This window comes from Dermochelys coriacea, chromosome 2 (assembly GCF_009764565.3).
Source record: "Dermochelys coriacea isolate rDerCor1 chromosome 2, rDerCor1.pri.v4, whole genome shotgun sequence".
Taxonomy (NCBI): domain Eukaryota; kingdom Metazoa; phylum Chordata; order Testudines; family Dermochelyidae; genus Dermochelys; species Dermochelys coriacea.
Genome location: NC_050069.1, coordinates 130974820 through 130990748, shown reverse-complemented (window position 1 = coordinate 130990748; position 15929 = coordinate 130974820).

The window sequence follows — 15929 nt, the reverse complement described above, 5'->3', positions numbered from 1 at the left end:
GCCTCGCTTGCCATGAATGCATGATGAGGGATGGTATTTGGAGACACAAATTAGGCATAGACATCTTGGAAAATCTGGCCCAAAGTATAAGGGGAATCACTCATTACTAGAGAGCAGTGGAGAGCATATTAAAATAGTTCAGCTTTGATTTTTTGGGCACATCCTATGCCAATAAAAACCTTAGGGTTACCAGTAATAAAGTCTGTATTTATTATGGAGGGGAAATTATAGCTGGCCCTTGCCCATCACCTTAGATTATATCTGCCATTGCTGGTATTGGGTTCAGTTGCAGTGGCAGCAGTTCAAAGGAACATTCTATACTGAAGGATTCTTGCTACTATTCAGGACAATCAGGAAGCCTATGTACCTTGCAGTGTACTGCTTCCTACAGTGAAGGTTTTTGAGAATTTCATTAACAGCACACTTTGAGCTGTTTACACACATGGAAGAAGCTCAAGTTAGACTAACAAAAGAAAAAAAAATGAAAAGTTCTAAAGCATTTCTGCACACAGTCATATTTCATGTCAAAACTTTCCATTAAGGGACACAATATTAAAAAAAATCAGATTTCACTTAATTCATATTAGGTAGGCTTTTCTCATTGAGAATTCTCATATCTACCAAATGTGTATTGCAGTGTCACAGTACGTATTGTTTTGATTTCTTGGTGGCAGGTATATGGCCTGAAAATTCACTGTTTTGCATTTGTGGTTATTTATGTCTATACAATGTGAATGCAAAGTGGATATAGATCACTTCCATATCAAAATGCCTCATTCACTTACACCAGCATTTTACTCCTACTTTATTCTGTCTTTGCACAGATGTTGGTGTGTAGATAAGGTGCAAGGCGGTATTGAATTGATCCCATTATCTCATAAATAAACCAAGTAGTTCTCTTTTGTTTAATGTTAGACTTAAAAGTCTGTAGTCTACTTTCTACAATGATTGTGATTGCTGCCTTGTTCTGAGGCACCATTATTGGTGGTAGTGACTCAGAAGAATTATATCTGCTGCTAAAGAAGGGTGCTCTGGTCAGAGTGCTGCACCACCACTTTTAGAGAGACCATTTTTACTGTAAAATGAACCCTAGTTTTTCAGCCCATGTAGTGCTAAATATTTTTTTTTCAACAATAGCTAATTTATTTTTTCTAAGACTTAGATGCCAGTCATAAAATTGTGGTATTTTTTCTTCTAGCCCCGTGGTTAGGGAATTCTGCTATGAAGTAGGAGACCCAAGTTCAAAAACCTTCTCTGCCTGCTGTAGAGGCAGGAGTCAAACAAACATGTTTAATTTAATCCAAAATTCTCTTTTTTTGATTCATCAGGCTTTTCACAGTTTTCAGATTCAGTTCAACCTGAACCGATTTCTTTTCCTTTCCTTTTTTTTTTTTAAAGAACTGTCAGCAAATTGAAAAATGAGTTATTCACTCAGCAATAAGCAAATGTGAGGAGACAGAGTCTCACCTATGTAAATCCTGTGATTAGGATGTAGATTAGAGGTCATATCACATAAACAGAACAAAGGACTGGATAATTGTAACAATGTACATGAAAGAAAGAATTGCATTCTTTTTGCCAGGCAGAAAAAGGAAAGAGTGTACCTGATGACAGCTGTTACAAAAATATTTAGTAGTTGTGTCAAGGCTATCAGACCTTAGGAACCATACTTAGTAATTGTGCTGCACCCTTGCCAAGAGTGCTAATATAATGCTTGCCAATTTTCCTGGTTGTTTCCTCCCAGCACCACATCAATCTAATCTAGATTAACCAGATCCATTTCATATAATCTCCAAACACTTGCAGGCACTGCATCATTCATTCCATTGCTCAAGCAGACACAGGTGTTATAGACTGCAAAAATGAATCCTGTACCTATAATAATCTTTGATTTAGTTGTTTGTACTGAGTCATTCAGTGTGTACTTCCTGTAAAACATACTATCATGGTATTTCCATTACTGTTGGAACAGTTAGTCCTTATTAACTGATACAAACAGGAGGCTGTTTAAAACATGGATACAGAGCCTAATAAGAACCATGTTTTATATTTGAGTCCGACCAGGAAGTCTTCATTGCTGGGAATCCATTAAATAGTTATGGCTTTGATATAAGAGTGAGCCTTGAACAAGTATGGGGTTGAAATTATTGAGATAGAAGTCTGGGATGATCAGCAAACCTGAGTGAATGTGTGGTTACATTTGGAAAGTCTGATTGAACTCCACTGAACCAAACCTCTGAATCTCTTGAAATTCATCCATTAGTAGTCAGATAATAAATTCTTATTCCCTCTTTTCTGAAAGTATCCTAGTTCAATTTTAGGATTTCCTGTCCTATTAAATATAAAATCATGCAAACTCAATCATTTTTCAGTTAATAATGATGACCCAAAATTAAGGAAGGAGAGAAGAAAAGGATTGGAACTGCTAAAAGTACTTTTCCCCCCAGGATAAATTGTTTTAGGGACTATTGATATCAGATGTATGTCGATATGCTGATGAAACCTGACACAAAATGTCAAATGCTGCAATGCACCAAGTAGGACATGACAAAACTAAACATGCCTCTTGTTGAAAAATTGAGAGTGAAACTAAGATGAAGCTTCTTTTCTATCTCACTGGGCTTCTGACATTTATTTTGAAAGTGTGAAGTCAAGATTACAGTATAACAACTCCTTAATTATTCACATTCTAATGTCATTATCAGAGAGATGTTCTGCACTTTATTTAGATGCCTCCTACTGTAACATTGCCAGAGGATATTAGGCAGTAGTTTAATCATATCATAACTCACTCTACATTCGGATGCCATCACAACAGCAGAATTGACAGAGAAATTGGGTCACAGCTCTTTTCTGCTTATCACACATTAAGATATGATGTCACTAATTTGATGGGATCAGGAAAGCGAGAAGTTATTGCTTCCTTTCTGCCACCTCCAGTTCCTCCTTTAGCCTCTTTAAAAAAACCAAAACAAAACAAAAAAAAAACACCTGTCACCCTAGTGTCCAGGTACTGCACTTCAATTACAGCAAAACAGGGAAATTTGTCCAGAAGTGACTGTCTTTATTTTTTTTATTTTATTTACTCTTTATTCTACTCATGAATTTTGCCACCAGTTTCTACCTTTTGAGAGTACTGCTGGTTTGTGTTTTGTTTTAGTTTTTTTTTTCCTGCTCTGGTTATTTGGGAAATGTTTTGTTTGCAGCATGACCTGAAAATGTCAAGAGTTGAATTCATCCTGATTTCCTCTGGGAGGTTGTTCCGGGGTCTTGGTCCTGCTGTTGAAAAAGTTCTAATTTGGGGTTCTTCTGGCATGTCTGGGCTGTTTAGTTGTAGCATGCTAAGTGATTGCAGTTGCTGTGGTGGTTCATTTGAGGAGAGGTGGCTCTTTAACTGATCCCTGAAGTATGCAACATTGTTATAGTCATGTTGATCCCAAGATATTAGAGACACAAGGTGGGAGAGGTAACATCTTTAATTGGACCAACTTCTGTAGGTCAGAGAGACATTAAATTTACACAGAGCTGCTTTTCAGGGCTCCATCTCTTCAGGACTTTCTTGATCAATACCAAAACCCTGTAGTCCATGCATTACTGAATGAGAAGCCTATGCAGACTGTGGGGTTTGTTTTCCCTGTCTAACTTCAGAATCAGTCCCTTCCTACTGTACAAACTGCAGCTGCCTCATAAACTTCCTAATTACACCTACCTAGTTAGTGGTAATTTCAGAAGTCCAGTCTGGAGGAGAACATCTAGTGCATAGTAGTCAGGTAATTGTCAGAAGGAATTAGTACAGTCTCCTTGCTAGCCAAGGATGGAAGAAGACACAATTCTCTTTGTTATACATGGAGTCCTATATCTCAGAGAAACACACTATCCAGTCTGTATTGCAGTCACTCTAAAGGACCTCTGATTCCCCAGCTTTCTCTGATTGAGTAAATCCATGGATGTTCAGGCAAATAAAAATGAGACATTTGAAATATCTTATATTGTAGTTTGTTTCCTTTTTTCTACAAGCATGGAAAATAAATGTTAGATGCTTTGATTTTCAGAAGAATGTTTAGATATTCTTCTCAATTACACTATTTTCCAGAGACCTTTGTGAGGTAAGCTATTTGTGCTGTTCTTGCATTCATTGCACATCAGGAGTCCCACCAGAGTCAATAAAGTTTTCATTGCATAAGGTAAGTAGGATTTAACATTTGAATGGTATATAGGAAAAACAAGCTGCTGAATATGAAATCAGATTGCTTTGCATAACTCTGCCACTAAGCAGACTCAGTGGCCACATTTTAGAAAGAAATTGATATCAAAATATTTTCATATTTGAATACCTTTTTGTGCATTGTCAAAATATTCTAATGAAAAGGTATTACTATATGTTGTAGAAAGTATTTTTGCAACTGATAACATTATATTAATATAATATTTAATGTAGGCAGGCTAATACTCGTTAGTTTTTGGGTGTTTTTTACTGTTGTGAATAGTTCTGTGTATAATTGACATTGGCCACTTATATTCTGAGTGTGTATAATATGCACAGGGTATAGACCTGTCTAGAAATTCGTCAGTTGGTGTTGCATATTCTTTTTCAGATTTCATCATTTTGCCTTTTAAAAAAAGATTGAACTGTAGTGTGTGGATACAATTTAATTTCCTCTGAACACAGTACATTGGTTACTGGCTGATTTTAATAAGATCACTCCGTTTCTATATACTTTTAATACTTTGCATGCTGTATATATGCACAAGGGGCTTCCACTGGTCTCTATCAATAAATGCTATCACTCTGTGTGTCTGTGTCTGTGTCTGTGTGTGTACGCATGTGCACACCCTTACAGATTAGATTTCTATTTAAGAAAAGATGCTGCCGATTTTACCCTTAGGCTCAAATTGTATAATTTATGGGTTAAAAAACACTTTGTCAATATCAGCATCAGTAACAAACTCTTTTTTTTCCCTCCCTCTGGCAGTCTATACCTTGGCAGAGAAGCAAGAACTTTGATGAACCTGTAGAACTTCTGCTGAGCATTATGTCCCTGAGGTTATCTGAGTGATACTAGCAGAGGCTGATTGCTTTTCCTCTCTGCCATTTACTCGTCAGAGGAATTTTTCTACATATATCTGAGCGCTAGATAAATTTTGATACAGGCCTCAATCTCTCAGGGCCAGTCCCATGCTCCTTTAATACTTTTGGGAACTGCAAACTGGCAATAATATGGAATTGAAAAAATGGAAGATTTACTGTAATTTAATCTTTTTTTCAGATTTTTTTTTTAAATTTATGAGATTATAGTGATACCATTTCCAATGCAAAGATTTTGGTATTTTTCAATTTAAAAACAAAACCACCATATGAATTAACTAATAGAATTTAATAATTTCTGCCATGGCAAACTCCAGTTTTACATATTCTTGCAATGCTTGCCCTTTAGATATGGTACACAAATGAATTGGGTAATCACAACAAAGCCTCATCTAGGCTCTTATCAGTATTTACACCTTCATTGCATATTTTAAATGAGAATAAAATGGTTTGAGCTTTGACATATTAGTAAGATGCACTGGAACTTTTTCATACACTGGTATGATTGAAGATGTCCAAACCATTCTTTTTTGGGTAAAGCACTATTACCATTTCCTCACTTTCTGTTACTTTAAAATGCTATCACTTTGTTCCTTCTGCTTTACCTTCTGTTGTGCTGATAATAGGTGATTTAGAAAGTCAGTCCCCAGTCAGCACTGCAAATGAAGGCAGAAAATAATCATTCTTGTGATAACATAATTTCTGTGTGTAACTACCAGGAGGCTGATTTACTGACATGGTCATAAATAACCAAGAGGTATACATTTACAGTTGGTCATCAAAATATAGTAATATCCCCACTGACAAAACTTCATTAACCTATGGTTAAGGTCAATGACCATCTATCCAGTCATATCTTCCTCCAATTCATTCTTTCTTTCATTCAGACAAGGCAACAGCAATACTTATTTCTTCCTCTCCAAGAGAATGATCCAAATGGGTAGACTTCTGTTCCCTTCAGTGAATGTTGGATTGAGCCTCTTATGCATACCAAAGACCTTCGCAATCCCCACTCAATCATTGCATGATCGCCAAGAGACTACAGTATTTTAATATCTCACTTCTACATTCAGACAACAAACATCGTTCCCAACAATAATTCTGCTAGGACGCAGGACACTTGGTATTCTGCTCCTCAATTGAATAAGTGTAACTCTTAAAATCATTTTTTCCCAGGGTGAATAATCGCAAATTTAAAATTTATTTCCACAAATATTAAGCTAACATTAATTTAAATTAGCAGTTTCTGAAATTATTCTTGCCAATAAAATAATTTACTAAAATATTTGCAAGAAATGAACAAAAATGGCATGAGGATTGTTGACACAAATTCATTTAAAATTTCAAAAAATGCTTTGCATTATTTGTCAAGCTTTTATGAAAATCCACATTAGAAGTTTTTGGTAATTTAATTTTGTATTGTTTTTCATATGTGAGTTACAATTTTGAGTATTTTTTTCATAGAACTCAATGAAAATCAGCAAACAGGAAATTCAAAGTTAATGCTTACATACTCCTTACGATGATTTGAAAAAAAAATTTCATTTCCATGTGTTGATTTTTTGTCTTTACATATAATAATTAATTCTTTAATTGAATGTTTGTTTAAATAACCTTTTAAATAAGATAGTAGCATCAGTATTAGTATTAATATTTCATTATCATTTTTTAAATTTGTAATCTAAATGGCACCTAGCCCTAATAAAAATCAGGGCTCAATTGTGCTAGGTGCTGTACAAACACATAATAAAAGATGGCCCCTCCCACAAAAAATCTTACAGTATAAATAGACAAGATAGAAAATCAAATTATGCCTGTCCCTCTGCATGGGTGTGCTAAAGGGTGCGGTGGAAGATAATGCAGAGAGATCCTTTCTCCCCTTCAGCAGACTTACATGGCTGTAATGGGGAATACAACAGCAGTTGGCTTTTAAATCCCCTTGCAATTTAAATGGGAGCAGACCAGGGACATGGGCCTGCCTCTCCAGAGCACTAGACAACACCTGGGGGATCACTGGATACATCCCACTGCACACCATTTCTGTCCCACTCCTGGCACTACCCCTTGGTTGATATACCTGCTCTTCTCTTCAGCATTATTCCACCTCTGCATAGGTATACTGAACAGTAATTATGATGATTAAATAAATTCTTTATCAATAGAACTCAAAGTTCTTTATAACGATGAGTTAGCATTATCCCAATTTTACACTTGGTGAAACTCAGGTTCGGAGATGTTCAGGCCAGTTTTTTTTTCAAAAGTGGCTTCTGATTTCGTATTGTTCTGGTATAACTTAGTGTGCAAGGAAACATACAGGGTTCTTCACTGAGGAAGCAAGCTGACCTTGTGCTTGATCATGAAAAGAGGGTCCCAGCCAACCTGGCTATGAAGCATTGTGAGGATTTGGGGTGAGCAGTACATTATGAGACATGAGTATCTAATTAATTAAGTGTAGGCCCTAGGATGCGTGTTATGATTTTATTTTATATATAACCATGTTTCCAATACATCTACTTGCTGTTACTTGAATTTCTGTGTTCTGTTAAATAAACTCATAAATAAACTAATTTCACTATAAACATATCTAAATGCTGAGCATTAAACTGAGTGGTGATCTGAGTGGAACTGGTAAACTGGGGTGTACTCTTTCTTTGGAAGCAGCAAATCCATGAATACTGTGAATCTAGGGACCCAGGGGCTGGACACTCCAGGGAGATGCTCAGAGGGTTCAAGGTTGAGGTATGTCAATCACTAACCTGTAGAGTAACAGCAGAGCCTGTGAGGGGAGTGCTTGTGTTGCCAGTGGAGCTGGGGAGCTGACCCATGGCTGGGGCAAACATGTTATGGGCAGGTGATAGTGAGGTGCCTCACAACCCTGGGTACTCTTGGAAAGAGTCACCCATGTCAACACAGCTGGGGTATTGATATTGCAGACAGATCAACACAGGTGAACCCCTGTAGGTGCTGAAACACAAGGTATCTCAGTTGGGCACCCGAAATGGAAGGCAAATATTTGAAAATTTGGGTCACTAACTCAGTGTCACATAATCAGTCAGTGGCAGAGACCTGAATAGGATCCCAGTTTTGTGTCTATTATCCCTATCCACTGCACCCCAATTCCTCCTACTCAAACCCTACCCTAGAAAAAAAAATAAATCAGGTCACCTGAATGAACAGAATTTCTCTTTTTCAAAAGAGATTTTTTTTAATGTTAATTACAGAAAATTATCTTGGGCTGTAACCTTTTTATGTCAAGTTGTTATCCAGAAGCAAATCTCTGGAGTGAGCATTTCTTTATTCTCAGAGGGTTATTACTTCCTGTAATGTGCAAGTGAGCTTTATGTATCATTAGTAGGTGAAAAAAGTGAAGTGTAATCTTTTCAGATCTGAAATTTAGGGTTTTTACAGACAGATTTTTTGGCAAGTGGAATTTGGACTGACAGATTAAGGGGTAGAACCTGCATGTCAGTGAGAAAAGTGAAACAAGTTATAAAGAGTGTATCGTTCCATTTTCACATCACTCTCTCCACATGGGTGTAATCTGCATTGGCAGCAATTTAATGCCCTTTTTATTCATTCTCACTCCCTCTCTTTATTTCATGCACAATATTAACTTGAAAGCTCATTATCAAAATTCAGTCATCAAAAACAGTATAAAAAGAACAAGATGTAGCATAAACTGAATGCTTGGTTAAGATTAGTAAAATATATATTAACAGAGGACGTTGGTATGCCTGTGAGGTGCTGAGTGTTCTCAGCCATAGAAATCTCTAGGAATTGGAAGCATTTGTCACCTCCCAAGATTGAGGTCCTAGTAGGATATGGCACCTTGTATGGCAGTGCATTGGGAGAGCTGTCATATGTTTTAACTTAAATTTGCATTTCTTTAATCTTGCTAGTTTATGGCACAAAATTAACATTTTAAATTTAGCCTTTGGTATAGAATTCTTTCTTAAAATTGCTTTTTAAATAATGCACAGCATAGTTTTAATTTATGGACCTTTGCTATACATAAAATATAATATCACATTTTTCCTGAATATGATACATTCACATCTTTTTACATGTCACTACTGTGATGAAATGTTTCCCCTTCATGGCATTCAGATTGACAGTCTTTTTGTTCAGTTTAATACTAAGCTTAGATTTTCCATCTCAAGTTATTTTCAGTTCTAACTTTTTTTGTTAATGTTTTATATCCTCACTGTTGTATTTACAAGCTATTTGAGACTGAATTATGCAAAGAGCATCTCAATATTAGTGAAAGGTATTGTATTGTAATGGTCGTGATGATGATCTTAATCAGTGTTCACCACTGTCTTTTAAGACGTCCACTAACATCTTTTCTGAAATATCAGCCTGCAAAACTACTGTTAGGAAGATGTCAGGATGATTGGAATATTTCAACTCTCACCATCTTCTTTGTAGTGGTTGACGTAACAATTCCCTGGGGAACGGCCCTTGATGCAATTGAAGACAATGAGAGATTTTCTTTTTCAGGGCCTCAAACTGGGAGTAATTTAGTAGCCAAACCAGGCTAGGGGGCCTGATCCTGCAAGGTGCTGAACACCCTCACAAGTTGTAGTCAGCACCTTGCAGGATTTAGCCTGACTGGATGACTTATTGTCCTGAATCATATTTCCCAAAAGACCTCAGTCTTGATTTTAAAGCTGAAGAAATAGAGAAAAATTATCTAAGCGTTTGAGCATCCAAGATTCTAATCCTGTTTTTAAGCATTCTGAACATTGCATTTGTGAGTGCAATCTGAATTTGTGCACAAAAATGGGATGGTAATTGCAGTTTGCCTTTAGTTTTTGTGAACCCAAGAATGTACATATGGAAAACTTCATCCACAGTTTAAGAGAACAATTCTGAAAATGTTGCCCATGTGTCTAAAGCAAGTTCCCCTTTAATTTTGAGTACACTTAAAGTAATTGTTTCAGCATGGGAAGTAATACTAGGGTGAGAATCAAATAAAATGATATGTTCAGTGCTCTGGGTCCTACACACATTAGATCTAAATTGTGTCAGGTACCTGAGAATGATATGTTCAGTGCTCTGGGTCCTACACACATTAGATCTAAATTGTGTCAGGTACCTGAGAATTATGCAGCATTGTCTTCCCCAGGCCCTGTATTCCTCCCCTCTGAACTCTAGTCCAACAAGTGTTCTTTGCATGACAAAGTCATTTTATTTTACACTTACCTCAAAATGTAGCTTTTTCAGTATGCTGCAGATTTTCATGTCAGCAAGAAATAACTGAATTGTTAAAGTTGTCAGAGGAAAGCAGATGGTATCTGGCTGTAAATAACAGATTTTTCTACATCTTTGCGGTGGTTACTGGATCTGTGAAGGTAACTGTGGTGATCTGTGGGTTTGTTGTTTGTAGGGTTGTTTGTTGTTTGTAGGGTTCCATTGTTGAAGGGATCATGGTATCCAGGAAGTTGATGATGGTGTGGGAGTATTCTGGAGAGAGCTTGATGGTGGTGGTGGAAACCTAAGAGGTGGAAATCAGGAGGTGTATCCAGGGCTACTCACCCTAAGGCCTTCTTAGGGACTGAACCTCAGGGAGAAACCTGCAATTTCTTTAAACATCTATGACTGAATGGTTCTGCTACTCTATTGGCCTTTAATTCTTGTACAATCTTTTTCATGATGATATGACCTAACCCAAGTAAGGACTTCACATTTTTGGACATTACATGATTTCTTTCCCCCGTAGATGGGATCCTAAACCCCAAGTAAATCCTTCCCATAAATACAACTTTGTCTGTCTTGTTGGGGTAATCCCCAAGGAACACCTATAACACCTCAAGCTTAAATGGAGAAAGTGTTTTTGTCCAGTACCCTGCTTTTGTTCAATGCCCCCCCCTTCCTGCTCCTGGACTCCCATACCCTGTTCCTGCACCCAGGGACCTACAGGGGAGCACCCAAACTACTTCCCAATTTGTTACCATACTGCAGCCTCCCCTGACTACTGTAGCAATTGCGGGCTATATGGGCACCAAACAGTGCTGGCCTTACCATGAGGTGAACTGAGTCGGCTGCCTCAGGTGCCAGAGTGTGGAGGGGCACCACTAGGGACCCAGAGTTTCAAAGTTTTGGCCCAAGCGAGGGGATATGGGGGCATCATTTGAGCTCCCTGCCTGAGGTGCCAAAATGTTGTGGGCCGGCACTAGCACCAAAGCGCAATTCACAAGTAGGTACAAAATGTACAAAGCATAACATTCATTTACTTGAGGAGGCCAGCAAAAGGCCTATACATTATTTAAAAATTAATTTGAGGGATTAATTTGGGTAGATTTTATGCAGGTCCTCTGCACACAGGTGAATTTCACACATAATGAGACATGAACTACAAAAGATTTTCTTCTCCTTTTGTAAGAATCTGGGAAAGATGAATAGTGAAAAAAAGTGAAAGAAATAATTATACAGAAGACTTCCACTAGGTACACTACAACAGCATGATTTACAGCCTGATATGAAAGCACACTGAAGTCAACAGAAGTCAGCCCTCCCATTGACTTCACTGGGCTTTGGATCAGACCTCTAATGAGGAAAAGGACAGACCAGAAAAGTAGCACATTTTAACATATTGTAGATGTAGATATTATGCCACATTTTAACAAACGTTTATTTAAAAAAGTGAAACAAGCCTTTAGAAGCTTTGTATTTTATTTGTGATTAGGAACTGTTTTAAGTAACCAGTCTTTCTTCAGAAATACAGATATTCTGCAGTTAGTTAATATCTTCTGTTTCTGGAACATCGTTGTATGCCTATTCTGTGAAAATTACAGAAGTCCTACTTGAGTCTTTTTATAATACTTGTCCTCCTATAGACACCAGATAGATCACTTAATCATAACGCTTCCCACACATGTAATGTAATGGCTGTATGAGTGGTCACAAATGACAGTACGTACATCCTAGAATTCATATTTGCTGTTTTGTCAAAAGTAAGGAGCTTTTTGTGGTGGATCTCTAATAGTTGTTTCACATGAAGGACAAAGCCCTGATTCTGATCTCATTTACACTAGTTTTATCCCACTTGTAAGTCCCTAGTGACTTAAGTATAATTCTGATATACACTGGTGTAAGATTGAATCAGGCTAAAATACACTAGTCTACTTATTAATCTTCACAGTTTCAGTACTTCAACTATATTTGTTTTCATACATTTAGTAGGTGCTATAATTAGAGTTGCAAAATTCAAATCTGGATTTAATTTTTCCCAAAGCTTTTTGAGGGGGGAGGAGGAGTTGAAACCTAGTCTTGATTTGAGCTGATCTTTAATTTTATCTCTTTCCTTTTGCTCTTGCCTCTTATAACATTAAATACGTATCTCTTTTAAAAAGTACTTTTTATTTATAGATACTAAAGTGTTTTACAAATAAAGGTAAGTATTATTATCCACATTTGCCGCTTGGAGAAATGGAGGCACAGGGATTAAGTTACTTGCCTAAGGTCACACAGAAGTCAGCAGCAGAGCCAAAATAGACCCCAGCTCTTTTGGAATTAAAAGTAGGCCCAAGCCTGGAAATTTGGATTCAAATTTTGAGAGTATTCCCAAATTTCCAAGTGTTCCAATCTATGGTTTTGTTTCAGCCCATTACAAAATTAGAGGCTGTTTGCAGACTTTGTGTGTTTGTGTTTTTGATTCAGGCACATGTCTAACCAAAATATGTTTTTATGGTTATGAAGTTATATGTACTGTACTAACCTGTTTCCCCTGAGTGTGAGTTACTGTAAACTGAAAGTACTTTATTGAACCTAACATGCACTGCTCTCAGCAATTTACCCCGTTTGATGATTTTTTTAAAAGTCCTCTCCTTTGAGAGCTATCAAATTAAGGGGAATAGATGCAGTTTATATAACTCAAGCTTTCATTATGATGAATTCCCATCAGCAGTCTTCCAAAGCTATCCTCATTTACTCTTCGAACTCTTTCTAAATCCTCTAAAAATGATTGTTTGTTTCCCTAGTCGCTAACAATGATCCCTGCAACGTTTCTTTGACTGTCAATATTGCTGATTTATTTATTTATTTTGTTCAGAAACCTTCCTTATTGTACCAGTCATGCAGCAATTTTATTTCATTATAGTAACTTGGTGAAAATTAATACTTTGTTTACTATTGGCATTGTAAGCCATCAAACACTTCAGGCTGCAGTTAGTTTTAAGGGAAAACCTCTCTCTCTCTTTCTCTCATGCATGCTGCCTCAAGTTTCATTTTGTTACACAAATGTGTTCTATGAACCCAAGTTGTTATAAAGTCAGTTGATTTTTGTTATATTGGGCTACACTGTTGTGTGCTGAATCCTTAAGTGATCTTACAGGAAACAGTATAGTGCAGGGGAAATAAGGGAACCTGAATAAGCAAGAGATGTAAAGCAAGCACAGCACCATCATAAGGCAGCTGTTCAATAAATAGCATAAAGACATTATTTGTGTTAATAAAAGAGCTCCTTTACTATGCAGCAATTGTCTGGCTATGCTGAAAGACAGGAGACATATTGACAGGGGTTTAATCAGGCCACAACTTTATTATTAAATGTCTGGGACTACCCAGCAGATAACAGTTTACAATGCACATAACACCGGTTTATTTTATTTTGTAATTACCTGGGGGCTTTTACCAGCTCCCCCTCTTTTTTCATTCAGGTCCCTGCATCAAATCCGTTGCCGGGACCTTATCATCTACACATTCCCCCACCCCACCCCCCAGCCTCATAGGAGGGTTAAGGTAGGCTATAAGCGTGTAGGGTTGGCTCTCTGCTGTACCAATCATAGGAGTCCACAACCTCCCACCAATTCATTCCTTTAATGAATACCCTTTTTAAGTCCTTTTCCAAGCCTTTAATCCGGTCTCTGTATACCTTCCCAATGGGGTACCTGCACTGGATATCTGTCCTACACTTAATGAGTTATGACATATGGCTATCATAACATGCATTATCAGAACCCTTCCTAAAACCTGCTGTGGGGAAGGTGGAAAAAAAAAAAAAACAACTGCACCCAAGCCAATCTGGTGGTAAGGGAAAAATTTGTTCCCAGCCCCGCTATGAAAGTGTCAGCTAATGTAATGCTCACAGGAGGTCTTGACCAAACCTGGTATTTCACCACCTAAAATGGAGGGAGGGTGGGTCCTGCTTCAGACTGCTCCATGTAAAAAGGGAGGTTTCAGGTGCAGAGCTGTCCCTTTTATACCCCAGGGGAGGAGTCAGTGACAATGCTGACCACTTTTTTGCAGCAGTTTACCCCAGGGGCTTTTACCAGCTCTTTTCCATCCATGTCCCTCCAGCAAATCCATTGCCAGGACCTTACCATACCCAGGTGGGGGAACTTCCACCAGCTCCCCACTTTTTCCCTCCAGATCCCTCCAACAAATCCATTTCTGGGACCTTACCATCACTCCCCCTCATAGGAGGTTTCAGAGTAGCAGCCGTGTTAGTCTGTATTCGCAAAAAGAAAAGGAGTACTTGTGGCACCTTAGAGACTAACAAATTTATTAGAGCATAAGCTTTCGTGAGCTACAGCTCACTTCATCGGATGCATTCGGTGGAAAAAACAGAGGAGAGATTTATATACACACACACAGAGAACATGAAACAATGGGTTTATCATACACACTGTAAGGAGAGTGATCACTTAAGATAAGCCATCACCAACAGCAGGGGGGGGAAAGGAGGAAAACCTTTCATGGTGACAAGCAGGTAGGCTAATTCCAGCAGTTAACAAGAATATCAGAGGAACAGTGGGGGGTGGGGTGGGAGGGAGAAATACCATGGGGAAATAGTTTTACTTTGTGTAATGACTCATCCATTCCCAGTCTCTATTCAAGCCTAAGTTAATTGTATCCAGTTTGCAAATTAATTCCAATTCAGCAGTCTCTCGTTGGAGTCTGTTTTTGAAGCTTTTTTGTTGAAGTATAGCCACTCTTAGGTCTGTGATCGAGTGACCAGAGAGATTGAAGTGTTCTCCAACTGGTTTTTGAATGTTATAATTCTTGACGTCTGATTTGTGTCCATTCATTCTTTTACGTAGAGACTGTCCAGTTTGGCCAATGTACATGGCAGAGGGGCATTGCTGGCACATGATGGCATATATCACATTGGTAGATGCGCAGGTGAACGAGCCTCTGATAGTGTGGCTGATGTGATTAGGCCCTATGATGGTATCCCCTGAATAGATATGTGGACAGAGTTGGCAACGGGCTTTGTTGCAAGGATAGGTTCCTGGGTTAGTGGTTCTGTTGTGTGGTGTGTGGTTGCTGGTGAGTATTTGCTTCAGATTGGGGGGCTGTCTGTAAGCAAGGACTGGTCTGTCTCCCAAGATCTGAGAGAGCGATGGCTCGTCCTTCAGGATAGGTTGTAGATCCTTGATGATGCGTTGGAGGGGTTTTAGTTGGGGGCTGAAGGTGATGGCTAGTGGCGTTCTGTTGTTTTCTTTGTTGGGCCTGTCCTGTAGTAGGTGACTTCTGGGTACTCTTCTGGCTCTGTCAATCTGTTTCTTCACTTCAGCAGGTGGGTACTGTAGTTGTAGGAATGCATGATAGAGATCTTGTAGGTGTTTGTCTCTGTCTGAGGGGTTGGAGCAAATGCGGTTATATCGTAGCGCTTGGATGTAGACAATGGATCGAGTGGTATGATCTGGATGAAAGCTAGAGGCATGTAGGTAGGAATAGCGGTCAGTAGGTTTCCGATATAGGGTGGTGTTTATGTGACCATCGCTTATTAGCACCGTAGTGTCCAGGAAGTGGATCTCTTGTGTGGACTGGTCCAGGCTGAGGTTGATGGTGGGATGGAAATTGTTGAAATCATGGTGGAATTCCTCAAGAGCTTCTT